At 31.4% G+C, this 18,044-nt stretch overlaps 1 long non-coding RNA gene across 1 annotated transcript; it reads left to right on the top strand.

Moving 5' to 3' along the window:
* Positions 1–1,694: 1,694 nt before the first annotated feature.
* On the top strand, positions 1,695–12,581 carry LOC110024766. Its single transcript, XR_002294035.1, has 2 exons — positions 1,695–2,300; positions 12,434–12,581. It is a non-coding gene; the product is annotated as an uncharacterized LOC110024766 (long non-coding RNA).
* Positions 12,582–18,044: the final 5,463 nt, after the last annotated feature.

Raw genomic sequence — 18,044 nt, 5'->3', positions numbered from 1 at the left:
ACTTCGCAGGGTTGTCTGACCAACTACACCCGCATTGTGAAATGTTCAGATAACCCTACTAGAACAGTCAGGTGACAAGATTGGCCGCTCATCTTTGTCATCCAGCTCACCGGGTCGAGTAACCCAAAAGGTCCATGGGCCCCACAAAGGCTAAATATATATAACACCATGTACAATCCATATTAAAGTAGGGTTATCTATGTAATTTTGTGTAACGTGCATTTTCTCTCTTTAAATAAGTGGCAATTCTGTAAATGATGGTTGTACGATCTTAGCCAAAAATGTCCAAAAAGGTCAATGTACTCATTCTAAATTACTGTTCACTAGTGCTCATTAATACGCTATATTCTCTATTTCTTTCTTCCATTTTGCGCTCTTTTGCTAGCGTGTGACTCGGAGGAGAAATTTAGATGCAACATCCTAAAAAGTGCGGTGAGCGCAAAATCATGCCACCAAGAATAAGAGCACACAGGGGTGAAACGAGACATGAAAATATGGATTGAATTAGGGAATTTGTTTAGTAGCAAATTCAGTAGGGGCAAATGGTGGAACTAACTCGATTAGTGCTAGGAGGAAGGGAGCAAGTTTCTTGGGGCAAAACCCTCGGGAAGAGGAGCCGGAACCCCATGGCTACTAAGCGGTGTAGGAGTCAGAGGATTCACAGACTCCTCGTGCCAGAGCAGTGCTTTGGCTGCACCAATAAACAAACAGTGATATGGGTGCATTGAGGCACACCACCAGCCGAAAAATACAGTCTTTAGGCAGATTTCTAATGCTGAACCACTAGAGAAGTTTAAGATTCCCACATTAGAATTGTATAAGGGTTGGAATGGCTCGACTGACTGAATTGCCTCTTTTGAATCAATCGTCTACCTTCTAAGGATTTTTAGTACAGTGAAATGTCGGCAGTTCTATGCTACACTGAGAGAGGCTGTCTTTAGGTGGCTCAACAATTTTCATGTAAGGGTGATCGACTTCTTTATTAGTTTAAGAAGGATGTTCTTGACTTTGTCTCTTAGTACCCAAAGGCCTAATAAAAATGCACAAGCCTTTTGGTAGGTTAAACAGGGACATAATGAAAGCTTTTGTTCTTATATCAGGAGATTCGAGAAGGAGATGTTGAAAATGCGGGACTTAGAGACCAGAGTGGCACACACTACTTTAACCAAATAGTTGAAAGAAGAAAGATTCTGATAAGACATCGGCTTGATGAAGTTGTAGAACCTGACCAAGCTACTGAAGATGGCCAATTAACACAATTAATAAAGCGGTTAACAAGAAAGATAAATAGATACATAACACAATAATAAACAATAAGAATATTTAATATTTATAGATATAGGGGAGTATAATTGCGAGACTACATTTTCAATTAGAATAATGAGTGCTATACCAATATTTTTAATATATGAGACCTGTATTTTTGGGATTCCTGTTGACGCACCCTTCCGAGTTGGAGGATTCTACTGGTCGGTTTAAACATAATAAAAAATGATATTATTATTTTTTTTATGTGATATAAAAATTTGAATGATATGTATACAAATTATTAGAAACTCTGTTACTTACAAATCAATCAAATATAAAAATTCTTGGAGAAATGTTGGCAAACACCTGCAAATACATCATTTCGTTTCAATAGTTTAAGAAAAATCATCTGTGATTTATGGATATTTAGGGTTGTCCCGAAATAGTTAAGCGGAGAAGGGCATGGATGGCGAACAGAGCTGCGGCGTCGGAGACGGAGGCCTTCTCCTTCACGCTGCTGACACGCATTCGAATCTCTCCTTGCCACTTAAGCTCGGAAGTGCGATTCTTCAGCAACTTCCATGGCGCGAAAAACTCTCTGTTCGCCTTTATCAGAAGAGCGAGGGATCCTATTACCGACTTTAATGAAAGAGCAGGTGAGAGGAGAAAGAGATTCTAATTGCAGAGAAAAACAGAGCAAAGATCGATTCATATCAACATTGGAGCAAAGCTCACGAAGCATTGCCGCTTACGAAGGACGAAGCATCCTATTCTGGAGTTCGGGATCGTCGCATACAAAGGTCGAATCCTCCGATCTGGAGGGTCGGTAGACGGCGAGAAGGAGAGTGGCAATTTGCAGAGCTCCCAGCGACGTGCAGAGTTCGGTAAGCCTATCGAGGCGCTGTAGTTGGAGGCTGTGGAAAGCTATTTCTAGCAGTAGCAGCATAGCTGAGGAGGTGGAGACTGATGCTGTCTCGTCCGTCGCCAGCAACGCCAACCACATTATCAACCCTGAATTGTGACCATTGGCTTCCTCAAGATCATCCAATGGAGTAAGTACGGGTCCGTTTTCTTGAGTTGGCTTGAGGGTCAGGAAACGCGAGGTACCGGAGCGTGATTAGGAGATACGTGGACCTGGAGATCGTGCGTTTGTTTCTCTTCAACAGGAGAGGCAAATTTTCAGAATTCCTCTGTCACGAGAGGGTATCAGAGAGTAGCATTGAGGAATTTGAAGCTTGTATCGAGATCAATTTTTGCCTTGTCCGAGCGAGACAGCTTCTGCTGCAGGACTTCAGCTGCTACCTCACTCTCTTTTTTGTGTGATCGAAATTTAGATCCTTTTGATTGAGGATGCTATGGGAGGTAAAAGGATTGAAAATTCTAGGGAAGATAGATCATGAAGTTCTTAAGGTCTTAGTAGGGCTCATACAGGGAGTTCATGTCTCGACGGGAGCCACTACCTCACCACGTGTTTCGGCTCAACCGAGTGGTCATTTAGGATGCGATCAACTTTGGATGCATCAAGCTCAGTTAGAACAAGTGCTCAGAGGGAGGCCCACAGGTGCTATAACTGTGGAAAAGTGAGACACACCTGAGCTAAGCTTTTTCAATGCCACACCCAAAAGGAGAGAAACAGGTGGATGTGAATAGTTTGGATGTTGCGGTCGTAGTTGTGGAGGCCAAAGAGGTGGAACAGGTGGCTATCGGGCAAATCTGATCTAGAAATCATTTTAATTCTCTTGTGTGACTAACACCCATAACAACATGGTAATTGCATTAAGAAACATTAATCACTTCATTTGTCTTACCGTAAAATATTTACATCATAAAGAATGATTGAAAAAATAGATGTTAAATTTTGCTAACAACGAAAAGTTTATGATTACTCTAAGAAATGACTCAAATAGATTCCAAAATAAGAAACACTAACACTTCATGACAATAATTATAGTCTACTAGGTATGTCTGTCTTACCCATCTATCAACTAACTCTTTAGCTAGTTTCCTATTAGTTTTACACTCCTCGTCATATCTTGATAGAAATATAATAACTTGTGTCAAGGAAAAAATGAAATTTTGCATGTTATTATTCTTCAGTTGAGGCATATGTAAAACTTCGTTGCAATGAAATTATGAGGCCTAACCTTCCCATGGCCACCCTTCTTAAGTTGTTCCCTCTGATCATACAACTCTAAATCAACTGGAAACTGAAGTGCAAAAAAATTATCATCAAGAAGAGCAAACATATAAGTAACTTAAAAGAAAAACCTAAAATCTTTCAAGAAAATCTTTTCATACAAAGTGCAATAAATCTCCAATTAAGTTAGTCAAACTTACACCAAAAATAAAAATAATCAATGGGATGAGGGCTATGCGTACATCAGAGAGTAACTATAATATATCAGTCATAATAGTCATATTAGGTAAGCTCCCATCTTTCAAAGGTTTCAGCCAATTCCTTAAAATTGTAAGACTCAATGATCTAAAAATTCGAGCTGATGTTTATTCCTACAATAGCAACGGTGAAATGAAATTCCAGATAAAATCGAAATATAATGAGAGTTAGCAAAAAGGTTATAGTAAAGTATTCAAGAGAATGAAAAACTGCTCAACTGCTGATATCCATCTTACTTAAAAAGTGCTTCTTGAAGAAGTGGTGGCTTCTTGAGTTTATTAATAGATGGCTTATTTTGTCTATTTAGCTCAACATCTTCTTCAGTTGTAACTTCAAATTCAGCCATGAGATCTTCAACAATCATTGCAAAGCTCAACAGGTGATTTTTCAATTTGCACCATCTTTTCACCAATCTTAAGGAACTCAATCGTCTCATTATCCTCTTCGATCTATAAGGTCATCACAAATGTTAGGCATTAAGAAAAAATTGCAATGCATGAAGACCATGCGAGTGATACGAGTGAGGCAACAAAGTAAATTAAAGAGAGATTAAATACATTATTTAAAACTTCGAACAAAACATTAATAATAAAATCAAATCATAATTTGTTAAATGGGAAAACATATGATCCAAAAAAAAACTCGATAAACGCAAACGAGGGAAATAGAACCTGTGGAGCATCTCCAATGGATTCGACTTCATTATCACTATCAAAATGATCAATTTGATCAACCACAACATCATCAACAAAATCATCAGCATATGATGATGTTTTTGTTCATGATATTGGGGTTGATCAAACTGATCATTTTGGAAGTGACAAATGGCGTATTGATTCACACTCTTATAAGCTTTTCTTTAAATATTCAAAATCCTAAGTTTATCTGATGTAACAAAATTGGAACCTTACAAGCTTATCTTCAACAACACTCCTAAGCATCTAAGAAGTCCAAAAAAATTGTATGTATTTTCATATCTAACAAGCAACACTCAAATTTCAATTTTTACGTACATACCAATTATGCATGAACATATGCATTCCATTTTTTTTAGTTAAAATAGTAATATTTTTTATGTGTTATGAATCAGAGCGAGTTGTTAAGCACTTATTGCGACAAGAAAATTTTGATTAGTTGAAGTAGAGCCTTGTGTTATGTCCTTTTTATCTTCTTCTTGAAGTGAGAACTCTTTTATTAGTTTGAATTTTCAAGAGGATATTAGGCCAATAAATGTAAGAGAGCTGCCCCCATTCTACTGTATAGGCCATTATAGTTATGGTTGTTGTTGTTTGAGTGTACAAGCACTTTGGGACTCATTTCTAGTGCCATCACTAAAGTCCCATTTGTTGTGATTTTTTGGACTTTTTAGATGCTTACGGAAGTTGTTGGAGATAAGCTTGAAAGGTTCAAGCTTCATTACTTCAAATAAACGTAGGATTTTGAATATTTTTAGGGATGCTTATAAGATTGTGAACTTCAATACGCCATTCCTCACTTCCAAAATGACCAAGTTGATCAACCCCAATATCAACAAAAGTTTCATCATATGGTGATGATTTTGTTGTTGATGTTGTGGTTGATCAAATTGATTATGTTGGTAGTGATAATGAAGCTAAATCTATTGGGGATGTTCCACAAGTTTTATTTCTCTCGTTTGCGTTTATTTAATTTTTTTTGGGGTCATAATTTTCTCTTTTGACAAATTATGATTTGATTTATTTATTAATGTTTTGCTCGAAGTTTTAAATATTGTACTTAATATGTCAATGATTTACTTTGTTACCTCACTCGTATCACTAACACAGTCTTCATGCATAGCATTTTTTTCTTAATGCCTAACATGTATGATTACCATATAGGCCAAAGAGGATAATAAGATGAATGAGTTTCTTAAGATTAGTGAAAAGATGGTGGAAATTGAAAAATCCCCAGTTGAGCTTGCAATGATTGTTGAAGATATTATGATTGAATTTGAAGTTATAGTTGAAGAAGATGTAGAGCTAAAAAGACAAAATAAGCCAGCTATTAATAAACTCAAGAAGCTACCACTTCTTTAAGAAGCACTTTCTAAGTAAGATAGATATCTGCAGTTGAGCAGTTTTTCATTCTCTTGAATACTTCACCATAACCTTTTCGCTAACAACTCTCATTATATTTTGATTTTCTCTAGACTTTCCTTGCACCGTTTCTATTGTAGGAAGAAACTTCAGCTCAATTTTTTAGATCATGAAGTACTTACACTTCTAAGGAATTGGCTGGAACCTTTGCCAGATGGGAGCTTACCTAATATGACTCTTCGTAATGCTATATTAAAGTTACTCTCTGGTGTATGTATAGCCCCGATCTCATTGATTATTTTTATTTTTGGTGTAAGTTTAACTAACTTAATCAGAGATTTATTGTACTTTGTATGAAAAGATTTTCGTGATGGATTTTAGGTTCTTTTTTTCAAGTTATTTATCTGCTTGCTCTTCTTAATGATAATTTTTTTTACACCTCAGTTTCCAGTTGATTTAGAGCAGTATGATCAGAGGGAAAAACTTAAGAAGAGTGGCCTTGGGAAGGTTAGGTTTCATAACTTCATTGCAACAAAGTTGTACATATGCCTCAACTCATGAAAAGTAACATGCAAAATTTTGTTTTTCCTTGGCACAGGTTATTATGTTTCTATCAAAATATGATGAGGAGTGTAAAGCTAATAGGAAGCACACTAAAGAGTTAGTTGATAGATGGGTAAGACTGGCATTCCTAGTAGACTATAATTGTTGTCATAAAGTGTTAGCGTTTCTTATTTTGGAATCTATTTGAGTCATTGCCTAGAGTAATCGTAAACTTTTCATTGTTAGCAAAATTGAACATCTATTTTTTCAATCATTATTTAAGATAGAAATATTTTACAGTAAGACAAATAATGTGATTAAGGTTTCTTAATGTAATTACCAAGTTGTAATGAGTGTAAATCAAAAAAAGGAATTAAAATGATTTCTAGATCTTAAAATATCAACTAAGTCAATAATTTACTTTCTGACAATGTAATGATCGAATAAATTTCAAGAAATTAATGAGAAATTTGAACTTTACAAAATCAAATGGCAATTGTAATTTATCACCTTAATAGTGCCACATTGAGCCAAATTAAGAGCTTTAAAAAGCCAATAATAATATATATAGAGGAAATTAAGCTAAGCAAAGAATTTATAGAAATGTGAAATATATGCTTCCAAATCAGTTTAAGTTGATGATTTCTATCGTAGTTTTGCATTATGCGGTCGAATTAGCACCACTCAAGTAGGAATCACTCACTTAATTTGCACACAAGATAGAAAACTGTAAGAAGATATTTTTATTCAACCAAAGAGAATTAGTTTGCCTCATAACAACTATTTATGAACCACTCATTCATAAGTGAGTGAAGGTGACATGACAACTATTTGCCCAAGCTAATTCTAAATTGCCTTCAAATTTGGTGCTCAATCATACATAGCAATTAAAAATTTTTAAGTACTTGCTTCAAATAATTTTTGAGTAGCTCACTTCCGTGAATTTTGTTCCTAAGCAATAACAATAGCTATTGATAGTGTTGAGATTTATATCTTATTTTATTTAAGAGTGCTAATTATAAATATAAAGAAATCTAGGGAGTTATTTATAAAATATTGTGAGCTCCTCTGTCAGCCCAAGAATTAATGAATATAACATGTCTTTCACTTCAAAATAATTCCTTATGGAATGAGTGCCTAACAACTGATCGGTGTGACTTCGCGGGCAAATTGTTCTTCGCGAAACACGTTTTTCACTTCAAAAAATTCTTTAGATAGTGACAATGAACAATGACAATACCAAGAAAATTGCTAACCATAATGACAATCGACAGATGTCATTAGATGGTGACAATTGAAGAGGAGACTTCAATTCTGTGAAAATGAAAAGCTATACCTTGCATAAATCTATCGAACTTTCGAAATATCGGACTATGAAGAATTATCGGACTATGAAGAATTGAATTTCTGATATGACATCAAAACAATTGAAATCATATTTAGTACTTGGTTTGAACTTTGGTCATTGAACTTGAAAGTATTCAAGAACCAAAAGGACTTCATTTCATGTCAAACCATATCGACCAACCTTAGGAATTAGCAAATAAATTGTTACTTAAGGTCACCGTCAAAGACATGTAACAAACTACCGTAATTATAAAATAAAATAAATTTATTTAGGACAACAAATAAACTTATCTAATATTATTATCTGATGTTATGCTTCTGATGAAAATAAGCTTGCAAATTTGTATCAAAGTTGTCCAAATTTGGCTAATCAACCTTCTAATTTGACATTTGTAATCTATTAAGCAAATACGGCTATAGAGTTTGTTATTTTGCGACAAATTATTAACACTTTATGATCTCGTTGATTGTAGAGTAGACATTTAGCTTTTTGCCTTGATTTTTTTTCTTTAATATTTTTGGTTGTTTCACAAATACTATGATAAACATTAATTGGATGTGAAATTTCGTTGTTGCTCAAGTGTGATCCTTGAAATTCTTCCAAGATATGATGTTTGTGTTCGAGTGCGAGAATGCAAATGTTTGTTTTTATGCACCCGTTATCACGAGTTATCTTCTCCTCGTCCTATTTCATCATTTCCTGCAACATGCTATTGGATTTATTTTGTCACATACTTGGATTATGATTCTATAATTGAAATCATAGCCTACATAATATTTTTTTTATTTCTTAAATTTTATTTAAATTTTATTCTATTTTATTTTTTTCCAACTAATTTATGTCAACTTAAGTTTTTTTTTCTATTTTCTTTTGATCATTTATTATATCAAAAGATTTTATGTGTTAGACTGTTTGTTTTCTTGAAACTAATTTATGTACTTGTTATGGTAAAAAAAGCATCCTCTTATTATTTATTGGGGAAATTTACATACCTAGCACACAAATCTTTTGTATTAACATATATCACATTTAAACTCTCATATTTACATGCATAGCACTTTGGTCTTTTAAAACTATGCATGAAAAGGTGTATTTCATTTTTCTTAATAGTGCCACATTGAGCCAAATTAAGCGCTTTAAAAAGCCAATAATAATATATATATAGAAGAAATAAAGCTAAGCAAAGAATTTATAGAAATGTGAAATCTATGCCTCAAAATCAGTTTAAGTTGAAGATTTATATCGTAGTTATGCGGTCAAATTAGCACCACTCAAGTAGGAATCACTCCCTAAATTTGCACACAAAATAGAAAACTGTAAGAAGATATTCTTATTCAACCAAAGAGAATTAGTTTGCCTCATAACAACTATTTATGAACTACTCATTCATGAGTGAGTGGAGGTGACATAACAACTATTTGCCCAAGCTAATTCTAAATTGCCTTCAAATTTGGTGCTCAATCATACATAGCAATTAAAAAATTTTAAGTACTTGCTTCAAATAATTTATGAGTAGCTCACTTCCGTGAATTTTGTTCCTAAGCAATAACAATAGCTATTGATAGTGCTAAGATTTATATCTTATTTAAGAGTGCTAATTATAAATATAAAGAAATCTAGGGAGTTATTTATAAAATATTGTGAGCTCCTCTGTCAGCCCAAGAATTAATGAATATAACATGTCTTTCACTTCAAAATAATTCCTTATGGAATGAGTGCCTAACAACTGATCGGTGTGACTTCGCGGGCAAATTGTTCTTCGCGAAACACGTTTTTCACTTCAAAAAATTCTTTAGATAGTGACAATGAACAATGACAATACCAAGAAAATTGCTAACCATAATGACAATCGACAGATGTCATTAGATGGTGACAATTGAAGAGGAGACTTCAATTCTGTGAAAATGAAAAGCTATACCTTGCATAAATCTATCGAACTTTCGAAATATCGGACTATGAAGAATTGAATTTATGATATGACATCAAAACAATTGAAATCATATTTAGTACTTGGTTTGAACTTTGGTCATTGAACTTGAAAGTATTCAAGAACCAAAAGGACTTCATTTCATGTCAAACCATATCGACCAACCTTAGGAATTAGCAAATAAATTGTTACTTAAGGTCACCGTCAAAGACATGTAACAAACTACCGTAATTATAAAATAAAATAAATTTATTTAGGACAACAAATAAACTTATCTAATATTATTATCTGATGTTATGCTTCTGATGAAAATAAGCTTGCAAATTTGTATCAAAGTTGTCCAAATTTGGCTAATCAACCTTCTAATTTGACATTTGTAATCTATTAAGCAAATACGGCTATAGAGTTTGTTATTTTGCGACAAATTATTAACACTTTATGATCTCGTTGATTGTAGAGTAGACATTTAGCTTTTTGCCTTGATTTTTTTTCTTTAATATTTTTGGTTGTTTCACAAATACTATGATAAACATTAATTGGTTATAATAAAAATTTATTGGATGTGAAATTATTTTGTTGCTCAAGTGTGATCCTTGAAATTCTTTCAGGATATGATGTCTGTGTTCGAGTGCGAGAATGCAAATGTTTGTGTTTATGCACCCGTTATCACGAGTTATCTTCTCCTCGTCCTATTTCATCATTTCATGCAACATGCTATTGGATTTATTTTGTCACATACTTGGATTATGATTCTATAATTGAAATCATAGCCTACATAATATTTTTTTTATTTCTTAAATTTTATTTAAATTTTATTCTATTTTATTTTTTTCCAACTAATTTATGTCAACTTAAGTTTTTTTTTCTATTTTCTTTTGATCATTTATTATATCAAAAGATTTTATGTGTTAGACTGTTTGTTTTCTTGAAACTAATTTATGTACTTGTTATGGTAAAAAAAGCATCCTCTTATTATTTATTGGGGAAATTTACATACCTAGCACACAAATCTTTTGTATTAACATATATCACATTTAAACTCTCATATTTACATGCATAGCACTTTGGTCTTTTAAAACTATGCATGAAAAGGTGTATTTCATTTTTTAAATATGATAATAATGCTATTTTTGATGTGGTATTAAAAGTTGAGTGCTATGTGTTTAAATATGAAAGTTTAGGTGTGAGATATGTAAATACATTAAATTTGTGGGCTATGCATGTAAATACCCCCTTTTTTTTAATTTTTATAATGACATTTGTGTTAGATTGTTTTAAGAAAACCCTATAAATTTATGTGTTTTGCATCAGCAACAATGTTTGATAGAAGAGAAGATTAGTTTCTTTTTATATAGTTGTCATTATCTGATTTTGTCTTTTGGAATTTCATGTTCTACTCAATGTCTTATTATACTTTTTATTTAGAGTACCTAAAATTGTTATTACTGACCATTTAGATTTTGTTTATAAATAGGGGTGTAAACGAGCCGAACACCAGCTAAGCCTCGTGTTCGGCTCGCTTATTCTCAGATTGGATCACTTTTAGTGTCATTTGGGTTGTATTCTCGAGGTGCTCAGTTTAACTATAAATTTGTTGAAATTAGGTCTTTGATGATCCTGAATTCAAACTTCGAAGATCTCTTACCAAAACATAATGAAAATTCGTCTCAGACGATAGAAATTTCTTCCCGCGATATGTCGCCAGGAAATTTTTATGCTTTGTTAGAGAAATGATTATTAATTCCAAATAATTAGAGATAATGTGTAACATAAGTTAATATTTTATTTTCATATTAGAGTCTCTTTAATTACTAGTTTCTTTTTATCAGTTGCCTATCTATGATCCATTTATTTATAGTCAAATCTAACAAATTTTTAGTCAAATTGAATGTCTTAATGAGATGAATCCAATGAGACTAACATCACTCTATTTTGACATCTTTAGTACACTTAAATGCTCAAATATAACATCATCCAATCAAACAAATATTCTGGGCCGTCTGATGAAACGGTTCTGATTTATGCAATGTTTACGGAGCATGTCACCCACAAAATTTATAAATAGACATTCACTGTTTTCATGCAAGGGACTTGGACCCGGAAGAGGAGCAAGTATTAGGTGCATGCTCATTTTATTGTATTGGTTGTATTGATACAACTAGAGCTGTAAAAGAGTCGAGATTGATCGAGCTCAAACTTGACTTGTGTTTGACTCATGTTCGAAATTTGCTCGTGAAAAGTGTGTTCGTGTTTGATTTGATTTAAATATTCATGTTCATGTTTTGCTCGAAATTGGCTTTTTAAAATTAAGCTGAAAAAATAGATGTTGAGTGTTGAATTCGAACCTGAACCAAATGTCTGCAAAACAAAGTGCATAACCACATTACCAGAAAAGCAATTACAATTTAAATTTAGATTAAATATATAAAATATATATTTATATAAATAATATGTGTAATATATTTTTATATAAATAATTATATAATTTTTTTTTTATTTCGAGCTAAAAAACGAATCCAACACGAACTCATTGACGAACACGAACTCCTTAACCAGCCGAACACGAGTTGTTCGCGAACTACGAGCTTTTTTGACAGCCCTAGCCATATATGTACGTAAAACTTGAATTTTAGGTGTATCAAATACATAAGAGTTGAGTGGTATGCATGCAAATGTTCCTTTTTTTTTGTTATAAAGTTAATATACATTTAAGTGATTTTTCTATTGACATCATACTTAATCTTTGTGGCTCCATTAATGTTTTATTTAGAAGCCCTGCGAAGAAATCTCCGGAAAAGGAATCAATAGACGATGATATTAATAAATTTTCTTAATAAGTTCCTTTGGATGCTGCATATACTTTCATAATAATTCGATTTATCTGTTCATCTCACCTAATTTTTCGTTGGGTTTAGGAGGAAAAAATTACATCAGACGTCTCTTAGAGAACGTGCTTCTCTGCCAGAACCATTACCATTGGATTTTGTTGTGCATCCGCCATCAAAAGTAAATTGGGAAGAAGTACGTGCACGAGCTATTAGAGCAGCTATGAAAGCTAAGAAAGATAAGATGCGTCGAAAGGTTCATTTCTTTGCTTCTAACATACATTCTAGAATCTCAATCTTTTGACTAAATTATTTTACTCTTTAAAATTATAAAGTGCTGATTTTGTTTAGAAAAGATAAGGGTTAGACTATTAAAATGAATTAATTAACTGTATTAAGTTATTATAATTTTGAAATCTTAAAAATCATATCATTGTTTATTGTCTTACTCTCATGAAGCTTTATAATTATACATGCCTTCTATTTCACTTATTATAATTAGGGATTTTGTTGTCTTACTCTTATGAAGCTTTATAATTATACCTGCCTTCTATTTCACTTATTATAATTAGGGATTTTGAAGATTTTCTAATGTTCTTGTTCTATCAGAAGATTTTCTAATGCTCTTGTTCTATCGGATAATAATTCATTTACTTGCTTGTTCATCTTGAACCTTTTTTTTTCCTTAATTTTTTAGGGCTTTTACATACATACCACTGAATTCTTATTTATTTACATATCTAACCCCTAAATCTCTTATATCACATTAAAAATACTACTATTTAAACTTTTAAAAAATGAAATACATATTTTCATGCACAATTAAGGTGATATATATGTAGAAATTGAAGTTTAGGTGACATGTAAGAACATAGTAAGAACATAAGAATTGAGTAAATGTTCTCCTTTTTTACATTGAAAATATTTATCATTTATGTTAATACCTACTCATTTATTTAATTTATTATATTGATATACTTTAATTTATTATGTTAATTTATTATATTGATATACTTAAGTTTCCTTGCTTGTTTCACTCTCTTTTTGCAGCGTCGATGACCTTTTCCACCACCAGTTGCTCAAATGAGACGTCCTTTGTTTAAAGTGCAATCTTCGACGTACTAAAGAACCGCGTTCAAAAGTGAGCTTTTGTATTTGAAGATCTGCAGCTGATTGCTACACACACACACACACACAAATGTTGACGTAGGCTCATCTCAGAGGATTTGTTTTGAGATCAATATTTTTTTTCAAAATAATTTTTATATGTTTTTATTTTTTATTTCTAAAAATAAATTAAGATTTTTTAAAAAATATTCAAAATAATTTTTAAATACTTCGAGTTTTTTCAATAACAATTTTATTTTATTTTATCAGATATATTTTATTTTAAATTAAAATATAAACACAATACAATAGAAAAAATAGAAAATAAAAATGATCTCAAATAATCCTTTAATAATTAGAAAGTGTTAGTGCAACAAAAAAGTTAAAATCTGGATTCATGAGAACCAATTTTTCATGGCTTAGCTTTTATATTTATATCTTATGGGCTTTTTCTCAACTTTTTAAAGGCATTTTTTATAGCATAAATTCACAAATTTTTTTTAATTTTTAATTTTTGTTTTTTTTTAGATCCTCTCTTTTTATCGAGGATGTGGTTTGGAGTTGTTGCTGATTGAGGAGCTCTATTTTGACATTTGGTGTGCTCTTGCCTTCGTTGGGGAGATCTTTTCGTTGGTTATAGTTGGAAGGGTAAACTCTTTCGTCTTTGGTGATTGGTTTGCATTGTTGCTGCTTCCCAGTGTTCGTTGTCCTGTATGTAGTTGTTGTTTTGGCCCAATTAATGTTGGTGATTGGTGAAGTTGCTTGTGTCGGTTGTCGTCCATTCTGTTTCTGTTCTGATTATTAACCTCTTATTTATTAGTTTTTTGTTTGCTTATTTATTGTTTAGAGTTGTAATTCGAGTATTTGGGTGAGTTATTATTAAGTCTTTGAGTTATAATATAGTTGGGCGTGACCCTCATTTTCTCCCATAAATTTTTTTTAATGTCATATTGCTCATAATAATTCACAGCAGATGCCTATTTTCGGCTATATTTCACGCTACTCTCATAAAATTTATGTTTATTTACAATACTAACATTAGTTGCACCACATATAATGGATTCCTCAAAAAGTGCGAAAAATAAAAGAAATGTTCATTTACATGCATCGATACAACACCTAATGCATAAAATATTAGCACATCTTAGATTTATTTTTATATAGATTTTATTATTTTATCAGAGATTTTACCAAAATAATTTGTGTGTAAAATGGATGTATGTTTTGAAGATTGGTTTAATCTTATATATTAATTCTTCTATTAGTTATGTAAAAAAATAGATTAGTAGTATGCTATTTTATTATAATTGAGGTTAGTTTAGGTCTAATGTTCAAAGCCATATGAAATTATTCGTAAGGAATCAAACAACATCAAGCAAAGTTTTCAATAAATCTTCATAATGATTGAATATGAGAAGATTTAATTAAAGTATTATGATTTTAAGAAAGATCATAATTCATGTAAATAGTTATCAAATTTATTTTAAAATATTTTCTTTTTATTTGCCTTAATTTCCTAATAATATGCAGATATTTTTTTCTTTTTTTTTAATTAGTTATTTATTTTCAAATTTTAGATAAATTATCAATTCACGTAATTTATTTTTACTAATCTCGTCAACGCTCTTTCATCAAGCATTGTTCTTGTCACACAGTTTGTAAGTGAAACTCTATAATCATGTGTGATTAATGATTAATAGACGTCATCCTATCTTTATAGTTTAAACAAATAACTCTATTTAATTAAATTATATTTCAGGACTATGGTATACGTTAAATAAATGTAGTCAAAATATGCATAATGAGATTAAAAAAAAATTAAATATGATGGCTATGAAGTTGTTTTCTACCTTCAATAAACGAGAACTATCATCCATTGTTAGGGTTAAAGACAATCGGTAACTTTAAATCAAATTTAGTATATCGTGGCGCAATCTCTAAAAAGTGATCAAGCATGTTTCTGAGTCTTTGTCCGTATCTTATTTCCTCTGAAGGACTATTCAAAGGACTTTGAAAATTACATAGTAAATAAAAAAAAAGTACTCATGTGGCTTGTCTTTCTATTGTATTGCATACTTGAACGCTTGAAATGAATTTATTCATTTTCTTTCTATGGTTTGTCATGGAATCACTAATACAATATAAGCTCTTTAAGACTTAAAATTCTAAATTTGCCACAAAATTCTCATAAAATATTCAAGATAATAAAAAATTTTAGGATTAAAATATTCAATATTTTAAAATTTGTACTTTTACTTTTCTGCATAGCCTTCGGGCTAGATTTTAAATGGGCTGCATGTATGGTCATTTTTATAAATTAAATCTTATTAATTAGATTAAGTTAGATATATATATATCATTAATATTAAAATAAAGTTAACTTGAATCAAGAAGTACTCGGGAGTTATAGTTTTGAAATTGAGGAGAAAGTATATTGATTATTATGCGTTAATTTAATAATATGACGATAGATATAATTAAGTTATCTTTAGATAAGATTATTATAATAATTTGCACATTTAATTTATATAAGAAGTTGTTAAAGAAGTTGGTGGAAATGTATTTCAAAAGTCTCTTGTAAGAAAATATGAGTGATTATTTTTTAAGAGTGATTATTTTTTAAGCATTAAATTAATATTTTATTAACCGACTTTATTGAATGATTTAAAATAAGTATTTCAATCATGTATGACACTTAAAAGGTCTTAAATGATATCAAAAATAAGAGAAGGATGACATATATATGAATATATATCTTAAAAGATTTTAAATTGATATAAAATGAAATGAACATGTTAAGTCATACAGAATTACCCCCATATGGTGGCTAGTTAGTTGGAATGAAGGTTGTTTGTAGAAGTGCATTCAACCTTATTTAACCAATATAAGAGTAACTAAAGTGTATAAAATAGTTCATTTTGGCAATGATAGGTTGGGAAGGCTTCTGAATAAGGTTATGAGTAGACGACCTTATAGAATAAGCTAGAATTATTTAGCATACTGGATGGTTATTAAATTAGACACAAGGGATGGTGAGGATCAAACTAACCGAGGAAGGCGAGGATCAAACTGAAGGAGCAAGTGATAATAAAGCTTGATTTGTTTTAAATTGATTTAGTAACAGACTCAATTCAAATTATTCAGGGGGTAGCTCAATTCTTAGTCTTAATTTGATTTTGGTCATATGTTTCACTAAGTGCTTATAAGTTTGATTGTCAATTTATGTCTAATGGATCCAATTGAATTCGATTAGGTTTGTATACTTTTGCTTCAATTTGAAATAATAAGCTTGGCTTTAAACAAGCTTTAGGGTTCTCTTGGCCATTAGGAGATTAGGTTTTGCTTATAGTAGTCTAGGATCAGTTCAGTTAGGCTTAAACAAGCTGAAGTTGGCTGGTGTTATGTTAATTAGGAGTCAACAAAAGCCTTCTAAATTCATCAAAACTTAAATTAAATGATCTAATAGCTTTGGATAATGAATTTACTTTGCATTTGGTCCTCATTTATATCTATAGAGTAACTTAGGTTCTGTTATGTTAACTTAGAGTCAAATCATACTAAACTCAATACCTTAAAGTTACAGGGCTTGGCATTGCCACTGAGGTCTTTGGCTCCATGCCAGGATAGCCTCTGTAAATTAAGTTCAATTAGCCTAAACTAGATCATTTGATAATGATTTGAGTTGGCCAAACTTATTAATATAATTAATCTAACTTTGATAATATCAATCATAAAGAGCAATATTTATAGAAAACTTTGAATTATTTAATAAATGACAAATATAACATTGTAAGGACAAACATTTATGAGCAAACATGCTAATGATAAAACCAAAATACATTTTAATGCATCTCAATCTTAATTACAAAAAATAAAAATAAAAAAAATAATCGAGCCGAACACAGTTAAATATCACTTTGAGATAAGAATGGCTTAAATATGACTAAAATATAATTAATATAAAATACAAATGCTTTGAGATAAGAATGACAGTTATGGGTGTAAACGAGCCGAACACGAGGAGCCCAGGCTCAGCTCGTGTTCGACTCGTTAAAAAATACTATTATTTGTATTTGACTTGTTTGTTTAGCGAGCCGAACATGAGCCGGTCACGAACAAAGAGTCGTTTCTACAAACCTAATCATGTAGTCATAAATGTTAAAGATTGGGGCAATATTTAAAACATCATTTGAATCTAATTTAATAATTTTTATTCTATTTTCTTCATTATTACTTTTAATTGATTATAAATATTTGTAGCCTTGCAGCCAATTAATTTTTTTAAAAATACTACTCATCAAAGATATATATATATATAATTGATTAACAGTATTTCAAGCCAAAAAGAGCCACACACAAGCGAACAAATATTGGTTCGTGTTGTTCGTGTTCGGCTCGTTAACTTAGCGAACAAGCTGAACACAAGCTTCTTAACGAGTCGATTCGTGAATAACGAGCCGTTTTGACAGACCTAATGGCAGTAGCTCAAATTTTCATGAAAGGTTCATCCTCATAAAAAGTAAGTGCACGTGAGGGTATTTGTCAAATTAATTATAAAATTTAGTGAAAAACAAAAGTTTTTAAATGTTGTTGT

Source organism: Phalaenopsis equestris, unplaced genomic scaffold, assembly GCF_001263595.1.
Source record: "Phalaenopsis equestris unplaced genomic scaffold, ASM126359v1 Scaffold000273, whole genome shotgun sequence".
Lineage (NCBI taxonomy): Eukaryota > Viridiplantae > Streptophyta > Magnoliopsida > Asparagales > Orchidaceae > Phalaenopsis > Phalaenopsis equestris.
This window is presented reverse-complemented; position numbering and strand designations above follow the sequence as displayed.